This window comes from Artemia sp. Qi Xiang Cuo, chromosome 18 (assembly GCF_049724085.1).
Source record: "Artemia sp. Qi Xiang Cuo chromosome 18, ASM4972408v1, whole genome shotgun sequence".
NCBI lineage: Eukaryota > Metazoa > Arthropoda > Branchiopoda > Anostraca > Artemiidae > Artemia > Artemia sp. Qi Xiang Cuo.
The window spans coordinates 43,520,880-43,539,413 of NC_142811.1; the positions used below are offsets into that span (position 1 = coordinate 43,520,880).

The following is an 18,534-nucleotide window of genomic DNA, read 5'->3' on the forward strand; positions in this document are numbered from 1 at the left end:
TGTTTAGTTCTGAAATGGGAACCCGAATGCACTTATGTAAGTGGATGTAAGTTCTTTTGGAGTTGCAATGCAAGCCCAGGTTACTGGGCTTCGCGCTTTTTTTGTGAATAAATTATATCCCCATTGAAAAAAAAAGATTGAGTTAGGGGATGTGCCCTATGGATTATTTTACCCCCCCCCCCCCGATTTTGAAAATATCTTTTTGTTGTATTTTCATCAAAAAATAATTTTGTTTTATTTCCATGGGAAGAATCGGAAGACGAAAAATTTGCCACCATCCCCAAAATTTGAAAAATACATTTTTTGTCTCTCTATATTTTCGTGATTCACGAACATTTAAAGCTACTGTTACAATTACAAAGCCACTGTTACAATTTGATTTATCGTTCTCAACGAACCATTTCGAAGCATTAGATTTTCACCAAAAACCCAAAGGTATGAAAAGAAAACTGTCCAGGCGTTGATTCCGGCGAGGGGGGTCTAAAGCTTTTTTTAGGTATTGAATTACCGAATAAACCATATTTTATGTACTGTTGTGCATTTCCGGGAGTAGAAAGGGTGTTCTAATAATATAATCCAACAAGCACACTGGCTGTACCTGACAAAAAAGAAGGAAACGAAGAAATTTCAGCCAATGAAAACCCAAAAAATGTAGTTCTTTCAATTCTGATTTCTGAGACCTTATTTCATTTTATATGTTTCATAATTTAGAAACTTTCTTCTTTTTGCACTAAGGACGACTGAGTGGAGATATCTGCCAAAACATTTATATTATTTTCTCTTTTTCGTTTACTTTTCTAATTTCATTTGTTTATTTTCTATATAATCCAATACATTTTACAGCAATAACATGCATTTTGGAATTTTCAAGAGACATACCCCCCCCCCCTCCCTGAATACGACCTTGCTTATGATAAAACTGCCTGTTTTAGGATAATTTTTATCTTACCTTGAGGCAGAAATAATTGAATTTTAATTGATAATTTGTGTCTCCCTTACGCATAGAGGATTTTGCATATTGTTAAAGTTTGAGTGAAACCTAAGCATTTTTATTTTAAATGTGGTAAGTCAAAAGGGACTGATTTTTTTTTTTTTTTTTTTTTTTTTTCATGTAAAGCCTATCCTCACAAAATAAATAAGTCATATCTGTCGGTTTCAATAGTTTTCCTCTAATTTATTAGGTCCTGTTTTCTAAAATGATTTGTATCCTATTTTTTCCTTTCACTCACAAAAATTTTTGGAAATCGGAGCTTTTCATAAAAGAATTTTTTTTGTCATATCTTAGATGCCTAAAATACGGGATAAGTTCCAGCTGCGTTCCATACCATTAATTATATTTAGACTATTTTTACCTATTATGACTTATATGACCTATTATGACCTATTATGACCTATTATGACCTATTATGAATTATATTTTTACCTATAATGACTCAAAACTATAAATTATTCCTCCTTATGTGCTCTCAATAGTTAAATGGTGGTAACATTTTAGTTCTTTCTGCAGTTATAATACACAAAATTGACCAACATTTTTCATTATCTAGCAATATCAAAAGGGTTGCAGCAATAGCAGCAGCTTAGTATAGAGCGAAACATAGTGCATAGCAACCGAAAGTTTAAAAAAGGTTTTTAAACCAACTTTCTAATGTAAAAGAGCCGTCATTTAACAATGACTTAGGAATGGTAACATAATGGTAAAGGTAACATAAATGGTAAAGGTAACATAAATGGTATTGGTAACATATGGTAACATGTTACCTAATGGTAACATAAATGGTATTGATAACATATGGTAACATGTTACCTAATCGTAACATAAATGGTATTTATGTGACTACTATTCCGTCGTTTAAAAGTTTCGAAATAGTTGGTGGTAATGAACTGTAAGTAAGGAGTAACTTATGCGAATAGTAACCAAAACTCTAATAAAAAGGGGATTTAGTAACAATGTATGCATCAAGAGGGTCGGATTTTTTAGGGTGATATATGAAATCCATTAAGTTTAGAAAAAAGTTGCCTGAGAAAATTTGCCTGCTCTTTGAAAAGGGGAAAAAACTTTTTCAAAAGTGCAAGCGATCTTGATCAAAATTACATTATTAAGAAAATTAATTAAGAAAATACAAAATTAAGAAAAACACAGAGCAGTAATTCTGATCTTTTAAGCTACAGTCTACGAAAACGTGGAATGGTGTCTTATTTTCAGAGAAGGAAGATTTCGGATGTGAGTTTATTTGTTCTATTCCCCAGGGATGATCGTATTGAATTGATGGTCCTAAAATATTGGGGTAAGGCTCATTCGAACTGAAACTAAAAGTTCTAGTACCCCTATTAGCCCCAAAAAGATTTTGCCACAGCAAAGTGGCGTTACCGCGACTGTTTGGCTCCAAACGACAATGTTGGCTCAAGTAGAATCAATAGGCTATTGAGCCAAAACTTTTAGATAGCCAATCGATAATAAATCATCGAAAAAGCTTATATTGAACTTTCCAGTTTCAGAGACAGTAATGCCGTGCGATGGCAAATTTGAAACTAATGAATTAAATGAATGTAGTTGTCTTTTCGGTGAAAACTAATTTTTATCAAGGAGGCCCACTTGTGCCTCTTTAAAGAGGTGACCCACCACAATGTTAAGCGATTTCCGATCCTAACGGTCGCAGAGAGACGGCGGTGATCGCATTTTGTAGCCTAAGCTCAACTAAGAAACATGCAAAGTTTCACCCCCCTCCGACTTTATCTTCATGGGGGAAAGTGGGCCGGAAGTTTCGACCCTCCCATCACAGCCCCCCTTTAATGTTGTCCGATCAGGCTGAAATTTAGAGGATAAGCTTTTCTAGGGCCTGGGAGCTTATCCTCAAAATTTCAGCTCAATCCGATCACTCCTTCTGTGTTTTCCAAAAACCAAATATAGTCACTTAATGTTCATCAATTTTTTTTTTTTTACCCATGCCTACAGGCCACAGTTGGCAACGGATCCGGGTGAATTAGGACTCATTCGAAGCGGAATTCGATCTGTTAGGGAGTGGGAGATTTTCAGACCGAAAAAATTATCCTCCGAATTTACATTTACGAAAAACCTCGTTTTCCTATGAGAGCCCGTGTTAATTTTTCCCACCACAGCCCCCCTTTAACGTTGTCCGATTGGGCTGAAATTTTAGGATAAGCTTTTCTAGGGCCTGGGAGCTTATCCTCAAAATTTCAGCTCAATCCGATCACTTCTTTGGTTTTTTCCAAAAACCAAATATCAAGTAATTTTTTTTTTATCTGACACGGCTACAGGCCACAGTTGGCAACGGATCCGGGTGAATTAGGACTCATTCGAAGCGGAATTCGACCTGTTAGGGTCTTTTGATATTTTCAGACCAAAAAAAATATCCCCCAAATTTACATTTACGAAAACCTTGTTTTCCCTTAAGAGCCCATGTTAATTTTTGAAATTCCTAAAAGCATAGTATTTCATTATTAAATTAGATTCAAATAGTCCTCTTAACCTGACAAGACCGACTGCAAGCTTCCAAAAATTCCAGCTCTTTCCCAGAAGTTTTTTTTTGTCGAAAAACGAAAATCTTACTTTCTTTTTGCTTGCGTCGAAAATACATTGCATAGACTAAAAATAATTTAATAAGTCACTGATGGTACAGTGGTCACCATTCAGGTCCTTCATGCGGAAGACCTGGGTTCGATTCTCCGTCAGAGTAAATTTTTATATATTGAATTTAAAGTAGTATCTCTTAAATTTAAAGTTTAAAAAAGAAACTCAGTTTCTTTTTTAAATCCAATCTATTAAATCCTTCGGCTTTAACTCCTGACACGATCAGCTAGCAGTTAGTCAAGCAATAATAAGTAATAAACTGTACAAAAACGTGCAGAAATTATTTGAAAAAAACTACGTTTTCTAAAGAGTTAAAGAGGCTGAGTCACAAGTTCGAACCTTAAAACGTACAGGGACTAGGAGGTACAGTTGGGGGGCTGCGTCGTACCAAGTTCATCACATTATAGCTTGTTATCGGTTAGGGAAAAATCTCCTGTAAAAAATCCAGCAAACAGGCTCGGTGCTGCATTTAGTCAAAAAGATGCATGAGGATGTTCTTCTGGTATAAAGTTCAAGCAGACTTAGTTCGTTTTACAAAACATTTCTTTTCAAGGGGAAAATCGGCGATTGCGGGAGGTGGTAGACCCCCAAAATAAAAATATTAACAAAAGAGGCTGAAAACGCGGAGGGTTTGGGGGGGGGGTGGCAGCCCCCCAACTGTACCTCCTAATCCCTGTACGTTTTAAGGTTTGAACTTGTGACTCAGCCTCTTTAACTTTCAAATAATGAGTAAGAAAAGATGACATAATACATCTCTAAAACAAAAAAGTAGAAAATTGGGAAACAACTGAAAAAATATAAATATCTTGAGAATCAAATAAAAGAAAACGGGTTGCAACGCTGGAAAACTTAATAGGTTTATAGGAGCAGTCTTTAAACCTAAGTTGTCCAAAAATGTCACATTACGCCTTTTGAGTCAGCGCTTTTGACAATAAATCAAAATCATACCAATTGATACTGAGTGCAAGCTGACCTTGGGGTTTTGTTGAACGACAGTCAACTTCAAACAGTTTTTCTTTCCGTATTCAAAGCTACTGTTAATGTTTTACCAGTGACTGTCACCGGGGATAATCCGCGCGTTGTCTACTAAGGATATTGAGAACTTCACTAGCGGATTTTTCACTTTTTGACAAAGGTGGTGTTAGAGTATTTCTCTACATTTGTTAAGTCAATAACCGCAGCTCAGGGTCCGAACGCATACGCCTTAAAGTCTTTAAATGAAATTATACTATAAAAAAGGGGTAGAATAAATTTCACTATTAAACTGCTGGGATTCTCTAGAAATTATTTGGAAAATAAGTCGCTCTATGCTATTTTTGCCTACAAATGCTAAGCTGTTGTATAACCAGGATTTTTTGTGGCGTGTAGGTGAAAGTAAATATATTTTAAGAGATAATGTTGCAACCACATTATTAGAAAAAGCGACTATTGTTTTGTGTATGTGCTATTATTCTTATCTACGTGCGCCAAACTTGCCAAAACAGTGTAATTGATCTAACTTGATCAAGATTTTTTTTTTTCTTCAACATTAGAGTGATGATTGCAGAATCAATATTGTAAGTCCAAGGTAAACAAGTTCAGCCAGTTATTTCAATTTTTTTTGCTGCAGCAGGTTTTCAATCGGGCACGTACCCAGGATTTTACTTGGGGTATGCCCAGAGTTTCAGGGATGAGATGTGCAGCTTTGAAAACACAAAGGTACTTGTCTGTTATAGCGCCGATCACTCAAGAAGTGAAGTTAGGTTAATAATGAAATATGCCTAAGCATGATAAAAACATAAAAATATAGAAACAAATTTGGGCTATATATTTGCACATTTGGGGGGTTAAGGGTAAAGTACAGTAGGTCTGAATGCAAAATGTTTTAGGTACAATTATTCTACATATTATGAAGTAAGAATTGTTTCTTACTTCACACTGTCCAAATACTTTACCACCAACTCCATAATGTGCAAATATATGGCCCATATTATATATTTCCCATCTATTCGGTCACTTTTCTTTGTCTTGTCTCACGCTATGCTGAAAGAAACTAAACTAGGTCTACAGTGCCCCAATTGATGAACAACTTGAGTGGTCGGCGCTATAACGAAAAAAATACCAACACAAAAATAGTCAAATCATGTAGAAAAAAAAATAATCAGAAAATGGCAAAAATATCGATTTTTTGACTGTTTTACTAGTGGCTCACTGGGCAGAATCGGCGCGTAGTCATCTAAGGATATTGGGAACTTCACTAGCGGATTTTGGAATTTTCAACAAAGGTGGTGTTAGGACAGTTTTCTACCTTAGATAGTTCCTAATGGTTCTTCTCTTGTCGAGGTGTCTTGTTTTCATTTATTTTTTTTTTTTTAAGAAAAATTTCATTGTAGAAATGCAGTCTTATTCATGCCTGCTAAATATATTAAATCGTCTGCTTAGTATTTCAAGTATTCCAATTAAGCTTTTCTTCGTTTTTCTTTGTCACACTAAATACTTGTAAACCCGGGTGCTGTAGTAAAAGAACGTAATTCCCAGATTTCATGTTTCACATTTTCTAGTTTTAGAATTTTGAGTCTTACAGCTTTTTCCTGAGTGGAAAATTTAATCTCTTAGCTAACTGGCATGCCTAGCCAAGGCACAAAATTGTCTTGAAGGATAGTTCTGTGGGTGTCGAATTTTACTTCAGATGCCGGATATCACGTCACCCGATGAAAATGATGTGGTTGAACATTTTGTTCGTTTCTTTCTCAGATCAAAGTCGGAAAATTTATAACTCATACCTGAAAACTTTTAATTAAGACAAAATTGTAGTTAAAATAAATAAACGTTTCCATGTTTATTCAGTGGTTAAAGTTAATTATTGTTTTTTTTTGTAAATGGTTATTTTGATAATTTTTCCGAGAGAATTTTCTAGGAAGGCTTATTAGAAAATTACTTTCAAGCAGACATAATGGACGCATCTCTTAAAGATTAACTCATGTCTCATGTGCGGGCTCAGCTGGACATCAATGTTCAAACACACTCATTTTTGACCAACTATAATCTGTTACTTTTTTATATGCAGTCGTGATTGCTACAACTAGCGATTTCTCGATATTGAAAATCCAGCTGGCTACACGTGTAAACCGGACATAAAAAACGACACTTAATCGGTTTCACGTGCCAAAATTTAAGTTTTCTATCACAATTCACCTCATCTTCCCTATTTTCTAATTTGATAATCCATTTTTAGCATTTAAAATATATGCAGACATCATGACATTTTGCATTAATTAATCACATACTTTATACAATTGCAATTTCCGGATGCAACTGAAATGCTTAACATAATTTTCCTTGTTGAGCTATTTCAAATTTTGCAAATAAGCATTCAACTATTAATAATTTTTCCTCCTCAATTTATTCCGGTTTTTGCTAATGCTGACCTTGGATTCAAGAATAAGACATTAAATTTTTGCAACTCTTTAATTATGCATACAATTCAAGATGCTAAAGTGTTTGATGTAATAACTCCTGAGCCAGGTTGAAGTGGCCCTTTAACCTAACTGCACCATTACATACTCATGAGGAGTATACTAGTTATTTTGTCAATCTGCTTAGACCCTTAAATCATATTATTTTAAAAAAACTACGTTTTCTAAAGAGTTAAAGAGGCGGGGTCACAAGTTCGAACCTTAAAACGTACAGAAATTAGGAGGTACAGTTGGGGGGCTGCCCCCCCCCAAAACTCCGCTTCCGTATATAAAAGGGGTTGTGCTCTCCTCAACGCCTCACTCTTTACGCTAAAGTTTTTATTGTTTAAAAAAAAGAGTTGTGAGAAAGTCAAACTTTAGCGTAAAGAGCGAGGCGTTGAGGAGGGCACAGAACCCTTTTATATACGGAAGCGGGGTTTGGGGGCGGCAGCCCCCAACTTTACCTCCTAATCCCTGTACGTTTTAAGGTTCGAGCTTGTGACTCAGCCTTGTGACTTTTTTCAAATAATTTCTGCACGTTTTTGTACAGTTTATTACTTATTATTGCTTGACTAACTGTTAGCTGATCGTGTCAGGAGTTAAAGTTGGGGGGCTACCGCCCCCAAACCCCCTGCTCTTGAAGATACTTATCTTAAGGCTTTTAATTCCTGAATAATCAAATGCACAGTAAGATTTTCTTTTTTCAACTTTTCTTTGAGCTTGCGGTTGTACGACATGTTATCAAAGCAGTGGAGACTTACCTGTAACCTGAAGGCCGACTGTGATATTCTTCTGGAGAAGCCTGTTTAGCCGAAGGATTTAATAGATTGGATTTAAAAAAGAAACTGAGTTTCTTTTTTAAACTTTAAATTCAATATATAAAAAAAAATTTCTGATGGGGAATCGAACCCGGATCTTCCGCCTGACAGTCAGGAACAGCGACCATTGTACCACAGAGACACTTACGGAAATATTATTTTAGTCTCCCGTATCTATTTTTGACGCAAGCACCACAAAATTTGATATTTGGTTTTTGGAAAATAGAGAAGGAAGGATCGGATTGAGCTGAAATTTTGAGGATAAGCTCCCAGGCCCCAGGAAAGCTTATCCTCTAAATTTCAGCCCGATCGGACAACGTTAAAGGGGGGATGTGGTGGGAAAAATTAACATGGACTCTTATAGGAAAACGAGGTTTTTCGTAAATGTAAATTCGGGGGATAATTTTTTCGGTCTGAAAATATCAAAAGACCCTAAGAGGTCAAATTCCGCTTCGAATGAGTCCTCATTCATTCGGATCCTTTGCCAACTGTGACTTATTTGCGTGGCTGATAAAAAAAAAGAGAAATGAACATTGTGTGGCTATATTTGTTTTTTGGAAAACAGGGAAGGAGTGATCGGATCGGAGCTGAAATTTCTAGGATAAGCTCCCGGGCCCTAGGAAAGCTTAACTTCTAAATTTCAGCCCAATCGGACAACGTTAAAGGGGGGCTGTGGTCGGAGGGTCGAAACCTCTGGCCCACTTTTACCCATGAAGATAAAGTCGGAGGGGGGTGAAATTTTGCACGTTTCTTAGTTGGAGTTTGGGCTACAGAATGCAATCATCGCTATCTCTCTGCGACCGCTAGGACCGGATATTACTTAACATTGTGGTGGGTCGCCTCTTTATAGAGGCACAAGTGTGCCTCCTTGATTTGGCCAACTTCTCTTCATCAATTTATCGTCGTTTTGAATTTGATGCTGGCACGAATTAAGGTGGAACTTCAGCAGCGCATTTTAAGCTCTCTTGATAATTACTTGCTGTCATTTGGCATACTTTCTCGTTTCAAATATACGTAAATGTTTTCAAAGCTTATTAAATTTTTACAAAATGAAATACAGTTTATCCCGAAAGGCTACCTAGACCGTAGCCTAGGAGGGCATGGGCCTCCTAGATTTTTACCCCTCTTGATTTTAACCAATACTTTTTTTATGGGTCACTTTCATTGGAAAATGCCTTTTTCGGTATTTTTCTGAAAATATTAAAAACAACGATAACTTTGCCCCCTCCTCTCTACATTTGTGTGAATTGATGCCACTGTACTCCGACCACCATACCATGGCAAAATAATTTCAGCTGATGATTCGTTTTGCAGTGATTGACTTCATTTCTTTAAATGAATTAAATAAAAAAACAAGTTTTTTAAACTGAAAGTAAGGAGCGACATTAAAACTTAAAACGAACAGAAATTATTCCGTATACGAAAGGGGCTGTCCCCTCCTCAACGCCTCGCTCTTTACGCTAAAGTTTGACTTTCTCACAACTCTATTTTTTTTAAACAATTAAAAAAAAAAAGTTTTTTTAACTGAAAGTAAGGAGCGACATTAAAACTTAAAACGAACAGAAATTATTCTATTTTTTTTAAAAAATGAAAAACTTTAGCGTAAAGAGCGAAGGAATCGCCACGGGGGGCCGCTGCGGTGGGGTGGAGGGGGGCATTAAATAGTGGAATTTGTGAGGAAATTACTCTGCCTTGCACACACACAGACACATTGTTACTTACTTACAATTTTTTCATAATTTCTTGAATGAAATTTCTGCATTGTGTATACAAGAGGTGACTTCAAGAAAGAGTTTCTTACCTATTTACAATTTCTTCATAATTTCTTGAATGAAATTTCAGCATTGAGTATCCAAAAGGTGAAAAAAATAAATAGTTTATTGCTAAATTGCGATTTTATTATGATTTCTTGAAGGAAATATCTGTTGTTTGTTTAAGAAGCGAATTGCACAAAGTAACTGGTATTTGCATAAAATTTCTTAATAATTTAGCAAAATGAAATGACATACTATAAAGAAAAAGATCGGTTCAGCTTAAATACATTTATCGCTTAATCGTATTAAAAGATTTTTTTTTGAGAAAAAAAAACAGAAAAATACATATTTAAATAAAAATAGTAATTAGAGTTCACACTTAAACATCCAGAAACTATGGTCCCATGATATAGAATAGTTTTTACCATGTCTTATGGATTTATCACGATCAGGTATGTCCTTAGGTATCCACTGCGCGAAGAACCTAACCTCGTCTTCAGGACGGTGAAAAGCCCCTTCAAATTTAGGACACTTAAACTCTTCTAGATTGAAAAGTGGAATCCTAGGGTCACACTTTTGAATTAAAACTTTATCTGTAGGTACATTACCCATTACAGAGAGTGCTTCAACCCCAAGAAAGCTGCAAATTTCACTGACTTCCTCCTGAACATTTCTCAGTTCCTGACCAGTATTATTAAGTGGTGTAATCACTGTATCGTAGAATCCCAGTCTGTTTATATGACATAATGTAGTACTCCATAAGCTTTTATCATACTCAAACATATTATAGTTCACTATTCAATGATAGCAGTTAATTTCTTCGAGTTCCATAGACATTAATAAAAATGCACATTCAAATATAACACCACAAGATGATTTTTTCAAACTGATAAATTCGGTGTCATACAGTCTTATCATCTTGTAAGATATTAATGTAGTTGTTAAGTAGAGAAATACTTCATCACACTTTTATACCTTCGCTCAAGGTTGAATGGAGTTATGGCTAGGGGGATGAGTCCTAAAACCATCTGAATTCATTGTGGGGAGGAGTCATAAAACCATTAAGAGTCTTTTCGGGGAGGAGTCATAGAACTCTCGGTATCTATTGCATGCAAATGAAGTCTGGAAATTACAAATTTTTTTTATAATATCTGTATTGTGTATCCAAGAGTTGAATTCAATAAAGAGTTTGCTGCTTACTTACTTAAAATTTTTTCATAATGAGAAATCCGACAATGGATTATGGTAGAGAATTTATTCATTCTAATAGATTGATTTTTTCAATGTTATCCGACATATGATATCGATAAAGAATGTTAATAAAGAATTTGTTCAATTTGATACTTAAATTATGTCAGTGTTATCAAACGTGTCAGTAAAAAAACATCGATAAAGAATTTATTCACTCTGATACTTTGATTTTGTCAATGCTATCCCAAGTATCTGTCAATAGATGTTGATAGAGAATTTATTCATTCTTATACTTAGATTTTCTCTATGTTAACCTATCTATCCGATATATGATGTATGTAAATTCATTTTCTTACATCTCCGATGTTTTAATAGACATTCTAAACGTTCGATATGCTAGCTTACTCTAAAAATAATGAACACATAACAATGTAATGCATAATATATTTTTAATGAAATAATGTCATTTAGAATATTAATACAAAAAATATATATTATTAAACATTATTAATATCAATGAACAACTTTGGACATTTTGAATCTGTTCCATAAAATGCTTCACCATGTTCTCTCTTGATACTATAGCTAGTGTCTTCTCTTAGTTCGTAATCAGTAGAATAATCATTATTCCATTTTGAATCATACATAATTTTTATAGGTGTGTCATCGACAGGCTCAATATACTTTTCGTCTTTGGTATTATTTGATTCATTGACTGTTTGATCAATGGCAGTAACGTTTGCTGGAGCTTTGTTTTTCGTTGATTCATCTTTATATTCCTTATTGATATTTTCTGCCAATGCCTTTTTTATTTTTCTAGCAATTTCACTGTCTATTATCACATTATTTTTACACAGGTAACAGTTTCGGCACGTAGACAAGATATGGTTTACGATATTAGTAGAAGAGTAGGCCTTTCTTGTTGTCTTTGCTTTCATTTGAATGCTAATACCCGAAAGCTGACGATGTGGTTTAACACTGGTTAACATGTTACCACAAGCACTAGAAAGAAGATGCCCCTATTCATCAACTACTATTTTTATGTTTGCATTCTCTTTGAGTGCAATCATCTCTGGAGATCTCAATCTCCCATATCCACCATCATAGGAGTTGAATTTTTTTGGTGCTCCAAAGAAATTTAATTCCTTACTGTCATGACAATGCACGCATACATTTTCAATAGTGCTACCACTTTTACTTGTTTCATAGTTTAAATACTTCTCCTTGTCGGCATTCAATGCTACAATAACACTATCATGTGAACGTACTTTCTTAAAATGCTTCACCTTCACTTTTTAGAGATATTAGTTATTTGTTTATCGTTCAACTGTGTAAAAAATACTGATTAAATGCATGCAATAAACAACGTAGTGTTAATAACTGGCCATAGAATAACAGTAGGAAAGCCGCTTCGTATCTCTGGGCAAGCATAGAGTACAATTGTTAGAGCCATAAAGATATTTCAGGTCATTTTAAGATACGTAAAAAAAAAGTTGAATAATTTCGAAGTCCAAAAAGAATGTAGTCCAATAAAAAAAAATTCAAGAAAAAAAAAATGGGGGGAGGGGGTGGGAAAGCCGCATCGTGTCTTACACTGAAAATAATTGAACAGAAAAAAGTAAAAGCCCGATAAATATTTACTAGTTGGTGTGACAAACACAGAGCAACGTTTGACTAATAGCTATAAAATACAATAAAAAAATATCTGTCGTGGAGGTATCATTAGTAATAACCTATTTATAATGAAGCATTTCAAGTCACATGTTAACCGGGTACTAAATAACTACCATTTTTACCCCCCTCAAAACTTAATTTACCCCTAGCATTAAATTGGCTTACACTGAAAATAATCGAACAGAAAAAATAAAAGCCCGATAAATATTTACTAGTTGGTGTGACAAACACTGCGCAACGTTTAGCTAGATAAGAAGAAGAAGAAGAATACGCAGAATTAATAGTCTTTTGTTCACCATTATACATGAATAAACTGATTTAGTCGAGGGACTGAATCCGTATTCTAGAAGTCCTATTCCTACAAGTTAAGTTAGAATAAAAGAATGAGGTAATTATAGTGGCTTACACTGAAAATAATCGAACAGAAAAAAATAAAAGCCCGATAAATATTTACTAGTTGGTGTGACAAACACAGTGCAACGTTTGGCTAATAGCTATAAAATACTATAAAAAAATATCTGTCGAGGAGGTGTCATTAGCAATAACCTTTTTCTAATGAAGCATTTCAAGGCACATGTTTACCGGGTACTAAATAACTACCATTTTTACCCCCCTCAAAACTTAATTTACCCCCTAGTATTATATTGGCTTAGACTGAGAATAATTGAACAGAAAAAATAAAAGCCCGATAAATATTTACTAGTTGGTGTGACAAACACAGAGCAACGTTTGCCTAATAGCTATAAAATACAATAAAAAAATAAATGTCGAGGAGGTATCATTAGCAATAACCTATTTCTAATGAAGCATTTCAAGTCACATGTTTACCGGGTACTAAATAACTACCATTTTTACCCCCCTCAAAACTTAATTTACCCCCTAGCATTATTTGGATTACACTGAAAATAATTGAACAGAAAAAATAAAAGCCCGATAAATATTTACTAGTTGGTGTGACAAACACAGCGCAACGTTTAGCTAGATAAGAAGAAGAAGAAGAATACGGAGAATTAATAGTCTTTTGTTCACCATTATACATGAATAAACTGAGCCAGCTTTTTTTTTTAATGTCCACGTGAAGCTACGCTGCACATTCATGTGCAATTCATATCAATAACAAAAAGCCAGTCTGATTATCTTATACCGCCTTGACTATAGCTTCAAAACGTGTTTGAGCACTTTATTAATTGCCAGCTTTTTTGCAATGTCCACGTGAAGCTACGCTGCACATTCTTGTACATACTAGAGATAAGACAAATTACGCAAGCACCCATCAAATCTGCACTCGTCAAAGTGCGTACACCCTTACTACTCCCCATTCCTAGAGTTAATTATACTTCTGACGAAGTTGCCCAGTACTGACGTTCAAAGTGAATGAAAACTAACACCCCAAAAGAGGGATTTTCACTCTTCCGCATCCCCTCTGAGGTAAAAAAAAGAGTGTTTTTTAAACGAAAAGCGTGCAAGTTGGTAACCCTGAGTAGGGAGCTATCTATAATTACGAGATACACTGTGTGCTGCCATCTACAATTAAGTCTAACACTGACAGTACATAATTTATGCATTTTTTTATGGTTTTTGTCACTGAGAATGAAAAAACAGGCTTTTTTTCACTTTGATGTATTTTCATGGTTTATTGATTCTAATGGCGTCAATGACACCTCTTTCAAGGTCGATTTATTTGTTTTTTCCAAGTGTAATGACACTGGGGTGAAGTTTGCACATGCGCATTAACGGGGGAGAGATGTATTGATTGCGAAATCGAAGGGGAGAGGATTTCCAATGAATTGAATGCGTAATCGAAGGGGAGATGATTTCCGAGATATTGATTACGTAATCGAAGGGGAAGTGAATTTCTGAGAAAATGATTGCGTAATCGAAGGGGAACTAAATATCTGAGAAATTGATTTACATAGTCGGTGGGGGGAATGTATTGATCCGATAACGGGAACAGAGTCACGTTTCTTTCTCTAAGCCAGTCAGGGAGTCGGAAATATTAGCGGGAGAGGATTGCAGAGAATATAAGGAAAGGATTGTTGCTATAGTTTTTATTAGTCTGTGAATAGAATTCAAAGGAGCGAGAACAGTTTGACTTTACTCATTTGGATATATTTGTGCTAATGATGAGTGGAATGTTTACCCTATTGAAGTTGATAGCTGAGTTGGTAGCAATGATACAAGAGCCCCAAACATTGCGGTGGCAATCAAGAGAGGATCACGACTTTGTCTGGAATAGGATGAAGGATATACAAGATATCTGATATCTTCGAGCAAATTTAAAATAGAGGATCATTTATGTTTCACTGCAAAAGTTGATATAGCGCATGTAAATAGACTTCAATGTGCTTTAAGTGCGTTAGTGAAAATAAACTGTATCGCTAATTGTTCATGTCTACTATTATTGTTGTAATTATCCAATAAAATTGTTTCGATATCGAAAATGTCCCCTTTCTTTTTGTTAGAATGTTAGTCTAACGATTCATGGTCAGTCTAGAGTCACAGTCAGAGTGATAGGATTGAAAAATGAATAAATTCGAGAAAGAGAGAATTAGATCGAATCTGGTGTTTATGGAAAAACATTTGATTTTGGATGATGGTTTTCTTGAGTTATCTCTTCAACGTAGGATATTCTCTCGGGGAACACTTGAAAATATAATGAAAACTGATTCTCCTCCATTGGACTATTGCATGATGCTTTGTCGATGTGACTCAAATGTTTATACTCAATTTATTGATATATTAATTGGAACAAAGCAGAATAATATCGTGGATACACTTTTGAAAAATTGCCATAAATTCAATGTAGATGGCTTCCCCACCATTCGAAAGAGGTGACGTCACAGAGTTACTCCTCTCCCATTCCTCCACTCTGAATTTATCGAGCGAGGATGATCAGTTTCGTTTTAGCTGTGAGAGAGTTGACATTGGAAACCAAAAAATGTTCTATACATGTCCATTATGCATGTACACTCTTGGCAGTTGGACTCAATATGAGAATTGTACAATTATTGATGACTATAATGAAAAGTGCAAATTATGTAATCCTTGTAAATTACATAGAGGATATGCAGTACAAATTAAAGGATGTAATTCATGTCTTGAAGAGATTTGTGACTCTCACCCTAGAGGGCATCTATGCTCCAATTGTCACTATGACAAATGTGATCAGTGGGAGAATACTTACCCCGGTATCATTGGAAAGAATCCCAAACGTAATTTTAGTTTATTTCTACGAGATTGGTATCGTCGTGGATTTAAATTATTCTGGGAGGAAGAATCGGGTCTACGATTTAACTGTTGGGGTAACAAGACAATTTGGTTTCTATATCATCGTTGTGACGATACTGTCTATTATGACTATAAACCAAGTGATCTCTATTTGACAGTTACTGAATGTGATTCACCATTTGAAAACACTGTATGATATTGCTTCAAATAGACAGATTGAAACACGTGAATTTCATAATATGAATGCAAATAGTATCATTGACTATAAAAAGAGATATGACAAGAGTGAAGTTACATTATACTGTAGAAAATGTGACCCTGACTTTGCAGCCAATAAAGATCAATAAACAGTGAATCCAAATGATTTACCAGCATTAGTGGTAGACAGTTGCCTATACACCGAAGAAGAAGAAATCTAAAGTGAAGATTTAAAGACATTGTTGTATATATACATTTTATTAATAAACAAATTCACAAATAATTTTTAAGCACTTTATTCTTAGGGCACAGAAATCAATATTGTACAGGTCTGAGAGGATATTTTCCACTAGAAAGTCGTTCAGACGTGGATTGTCTACATAAATGTTGAGAAACTGCTTGTAAGTATAACCACGACATCGGAACACAAAAAATTGTAGTACATGGAGGCCAAAGCTTTTAGTCGTCAGATCCTGCACTCTTCTCCAATTTTGAAGAATAGTTTTCTCACTGCTCTCAATATAGTTGCTTATGTGGGGAATGTAGAATGTATAGGGTAGATCAAGAGGATCAAAAAATTCTATATTCTTCATTGTTTGAAAGATGCACAGCCAATGACCCGTTAGCACAGTCGACGGACTGCTATTAACAATAATTAAGGTATTGTTGGCACTTTGAATTTTTCCAAGAAAGTCCGAGGGCAGACAATAGGATTCGTACTGGGACATGTAGGGATCCATATTAAATACATTGATTATTTGACTGGTGTTCATGGTGCCAAGTCTAGTAGAACACTGCCTTCGGTTGTGATTTCCCAATAGGTTTCATATTGATTTAGTGAGATTAGTGCAACACTCTCAGCCAATGGGTCGGCAAATGTACACTCTAAACGCAAACTCACCGTTCATGCTACACGCATACCCTGGTTGCCCGACAAGATTAACGCAATTACATTACTCGTCTTGGCGACTGTACTATTTTCTGGTCCATTTTCGTATATATGTCATTCTTGATCTAGGGATTGTTTTGTCAATTGGTACACTTTCTTGTGGGACCTTTCAAAGGGTATATAGTTTAGTGGGATGCCATATTATTGCCACACAGGGAATGAAAGCCAAAACATCCCGTATTTTTGTTTGCATCCAATCCATGACCCTATTGCACAAGTACTCTTTAAAAATGCCAAGATCAGTTTTGACGGAATTTCGACATTGATAAGGGATGAGTCGGTGAAGTTGCATGACCCCACGGCAATATGACGTTGATTGGTGATTGTATGAGGAACAAGTAGTTTAATATTATTTCCACTGGCTCTCAGTTTTTCCACTGCCAAAGCAACAGAACTCATAACTTGTTGTTTGCGTACATGTAGTATTGCCGAGGTGAGGGAGGGAGTCACATCAGGATTGGCAGCAAGTTATTTTCTCAGTATGAAATTGGATGGTGCAAGCGTTAATTTTATATCCACTTTAATATTGGGTGGTAGCCATTGGGGTATATTAAATATTTCATGGTTTATTTTTCCAACTAGATGTAATTCACTAGTTGTAGCATTTTTAAGTCCATCTGTACTATCAGTATCTGTAATATATTCATATCCATTGGAGGTGCCTCTCAATTCCTTGTATGACTTGTGTGTCATCAGCATGAATTGCATATAGCTTGTATAATTTGAGAAATTGTTGATTGTGCTCACCAGCGTGCCATTGATGTAGACACTGGTTTAACGAAATAAATTATGTAATATACAATTTTCATAGGATATTCCATCAGCAAAAACTAGCAATATATTATTAGCTTTGTGGACTTTCATTTGTAAATCTATAAATGTTGAAGACATGTCCATAAATTAGTCTTCATTGGAATAAATTTGAAAGTGGATATTATCGGAGAGGGGTTGTTGAGGATAAAATTTTTCATAGTATCCGTGTTTTACACTCACATCAACATTTTCTGCATTGAATAGATTCAATGAGGAGGTGATTGAATGTTGAGAATCCTTATAGGGTAGGTAGGACATCTTAGGAAAAGAAATCTAGTTTTGATCGAACTATTCTCTTCCTGGGGCTTCTTCTTTTACTGTTTACAGTACGTGTTGACTTTTTCCTTCTTTTCTTTGACAGGGGTGATGTCTTTCGTTTCTGACCTGAGTAGAGAATGATGAGTATTCGAACAGTATCACCAACATTAAATTTCTTCTTTTTCTTCTTCTTCTCATTGTCATTGTAATATTGCTTTAGAAAAGCATTAAATGTATTTTCACTGCAATGAACTTCCCGTGGGCTTGAGCTGGACAATGATCGATGAGGTCGTTGGTTATATATTTGCATGATTTTATCTTAGTCATAAATAAAAGCAGGTGTTTCTTTCAGTGCACAACATCTTGAAATTAATAGAGGAATTGTTCTAACCAATTGTTTTGATATTGCAGCCATTCTCTCGCTATGACTATAACAGAGTGTTGCTTTATATTTCAATAGAACCTTTTGCGCATGAGGATTAACAAATTCGCTACCGGGATCTGATTGAATTTTTCTATAGCAATCCTGTTCAAGAATTCTTTCTAAAGCATGAGCAGCTTCAACACCTCTCTTTGATCGTAATGGGATGGCATAGGCATAGCGACTAAAGATACTGATTGCCAC

At 35.3% G+C, this 18,534-nt stretch overlaps 1 protein-coding gene across 1 annotated transcript in view; it reads left to right on the forward strand.

Annotated features, from left to right (window-relative positions):
* The first annotated feature begins 4,706 nt into the window (after window positions 1-4,706).
* The window catches only part of LOC148941521 (uncharacterized), a 55,197-nt gene continuing 41,369 nt past the window's right edge, over window positions 4,707-18,534 (forward strand). Inside the window, exon 1 of the mRNA XM_089103875.1 lies at window positions 4,707-4,727. The gene's annotated coding sequence lies outside the window, so the exon portion shown is untranslated. The remainder of the gene's footprint in view (window positions 4,728-18,534) is intronic.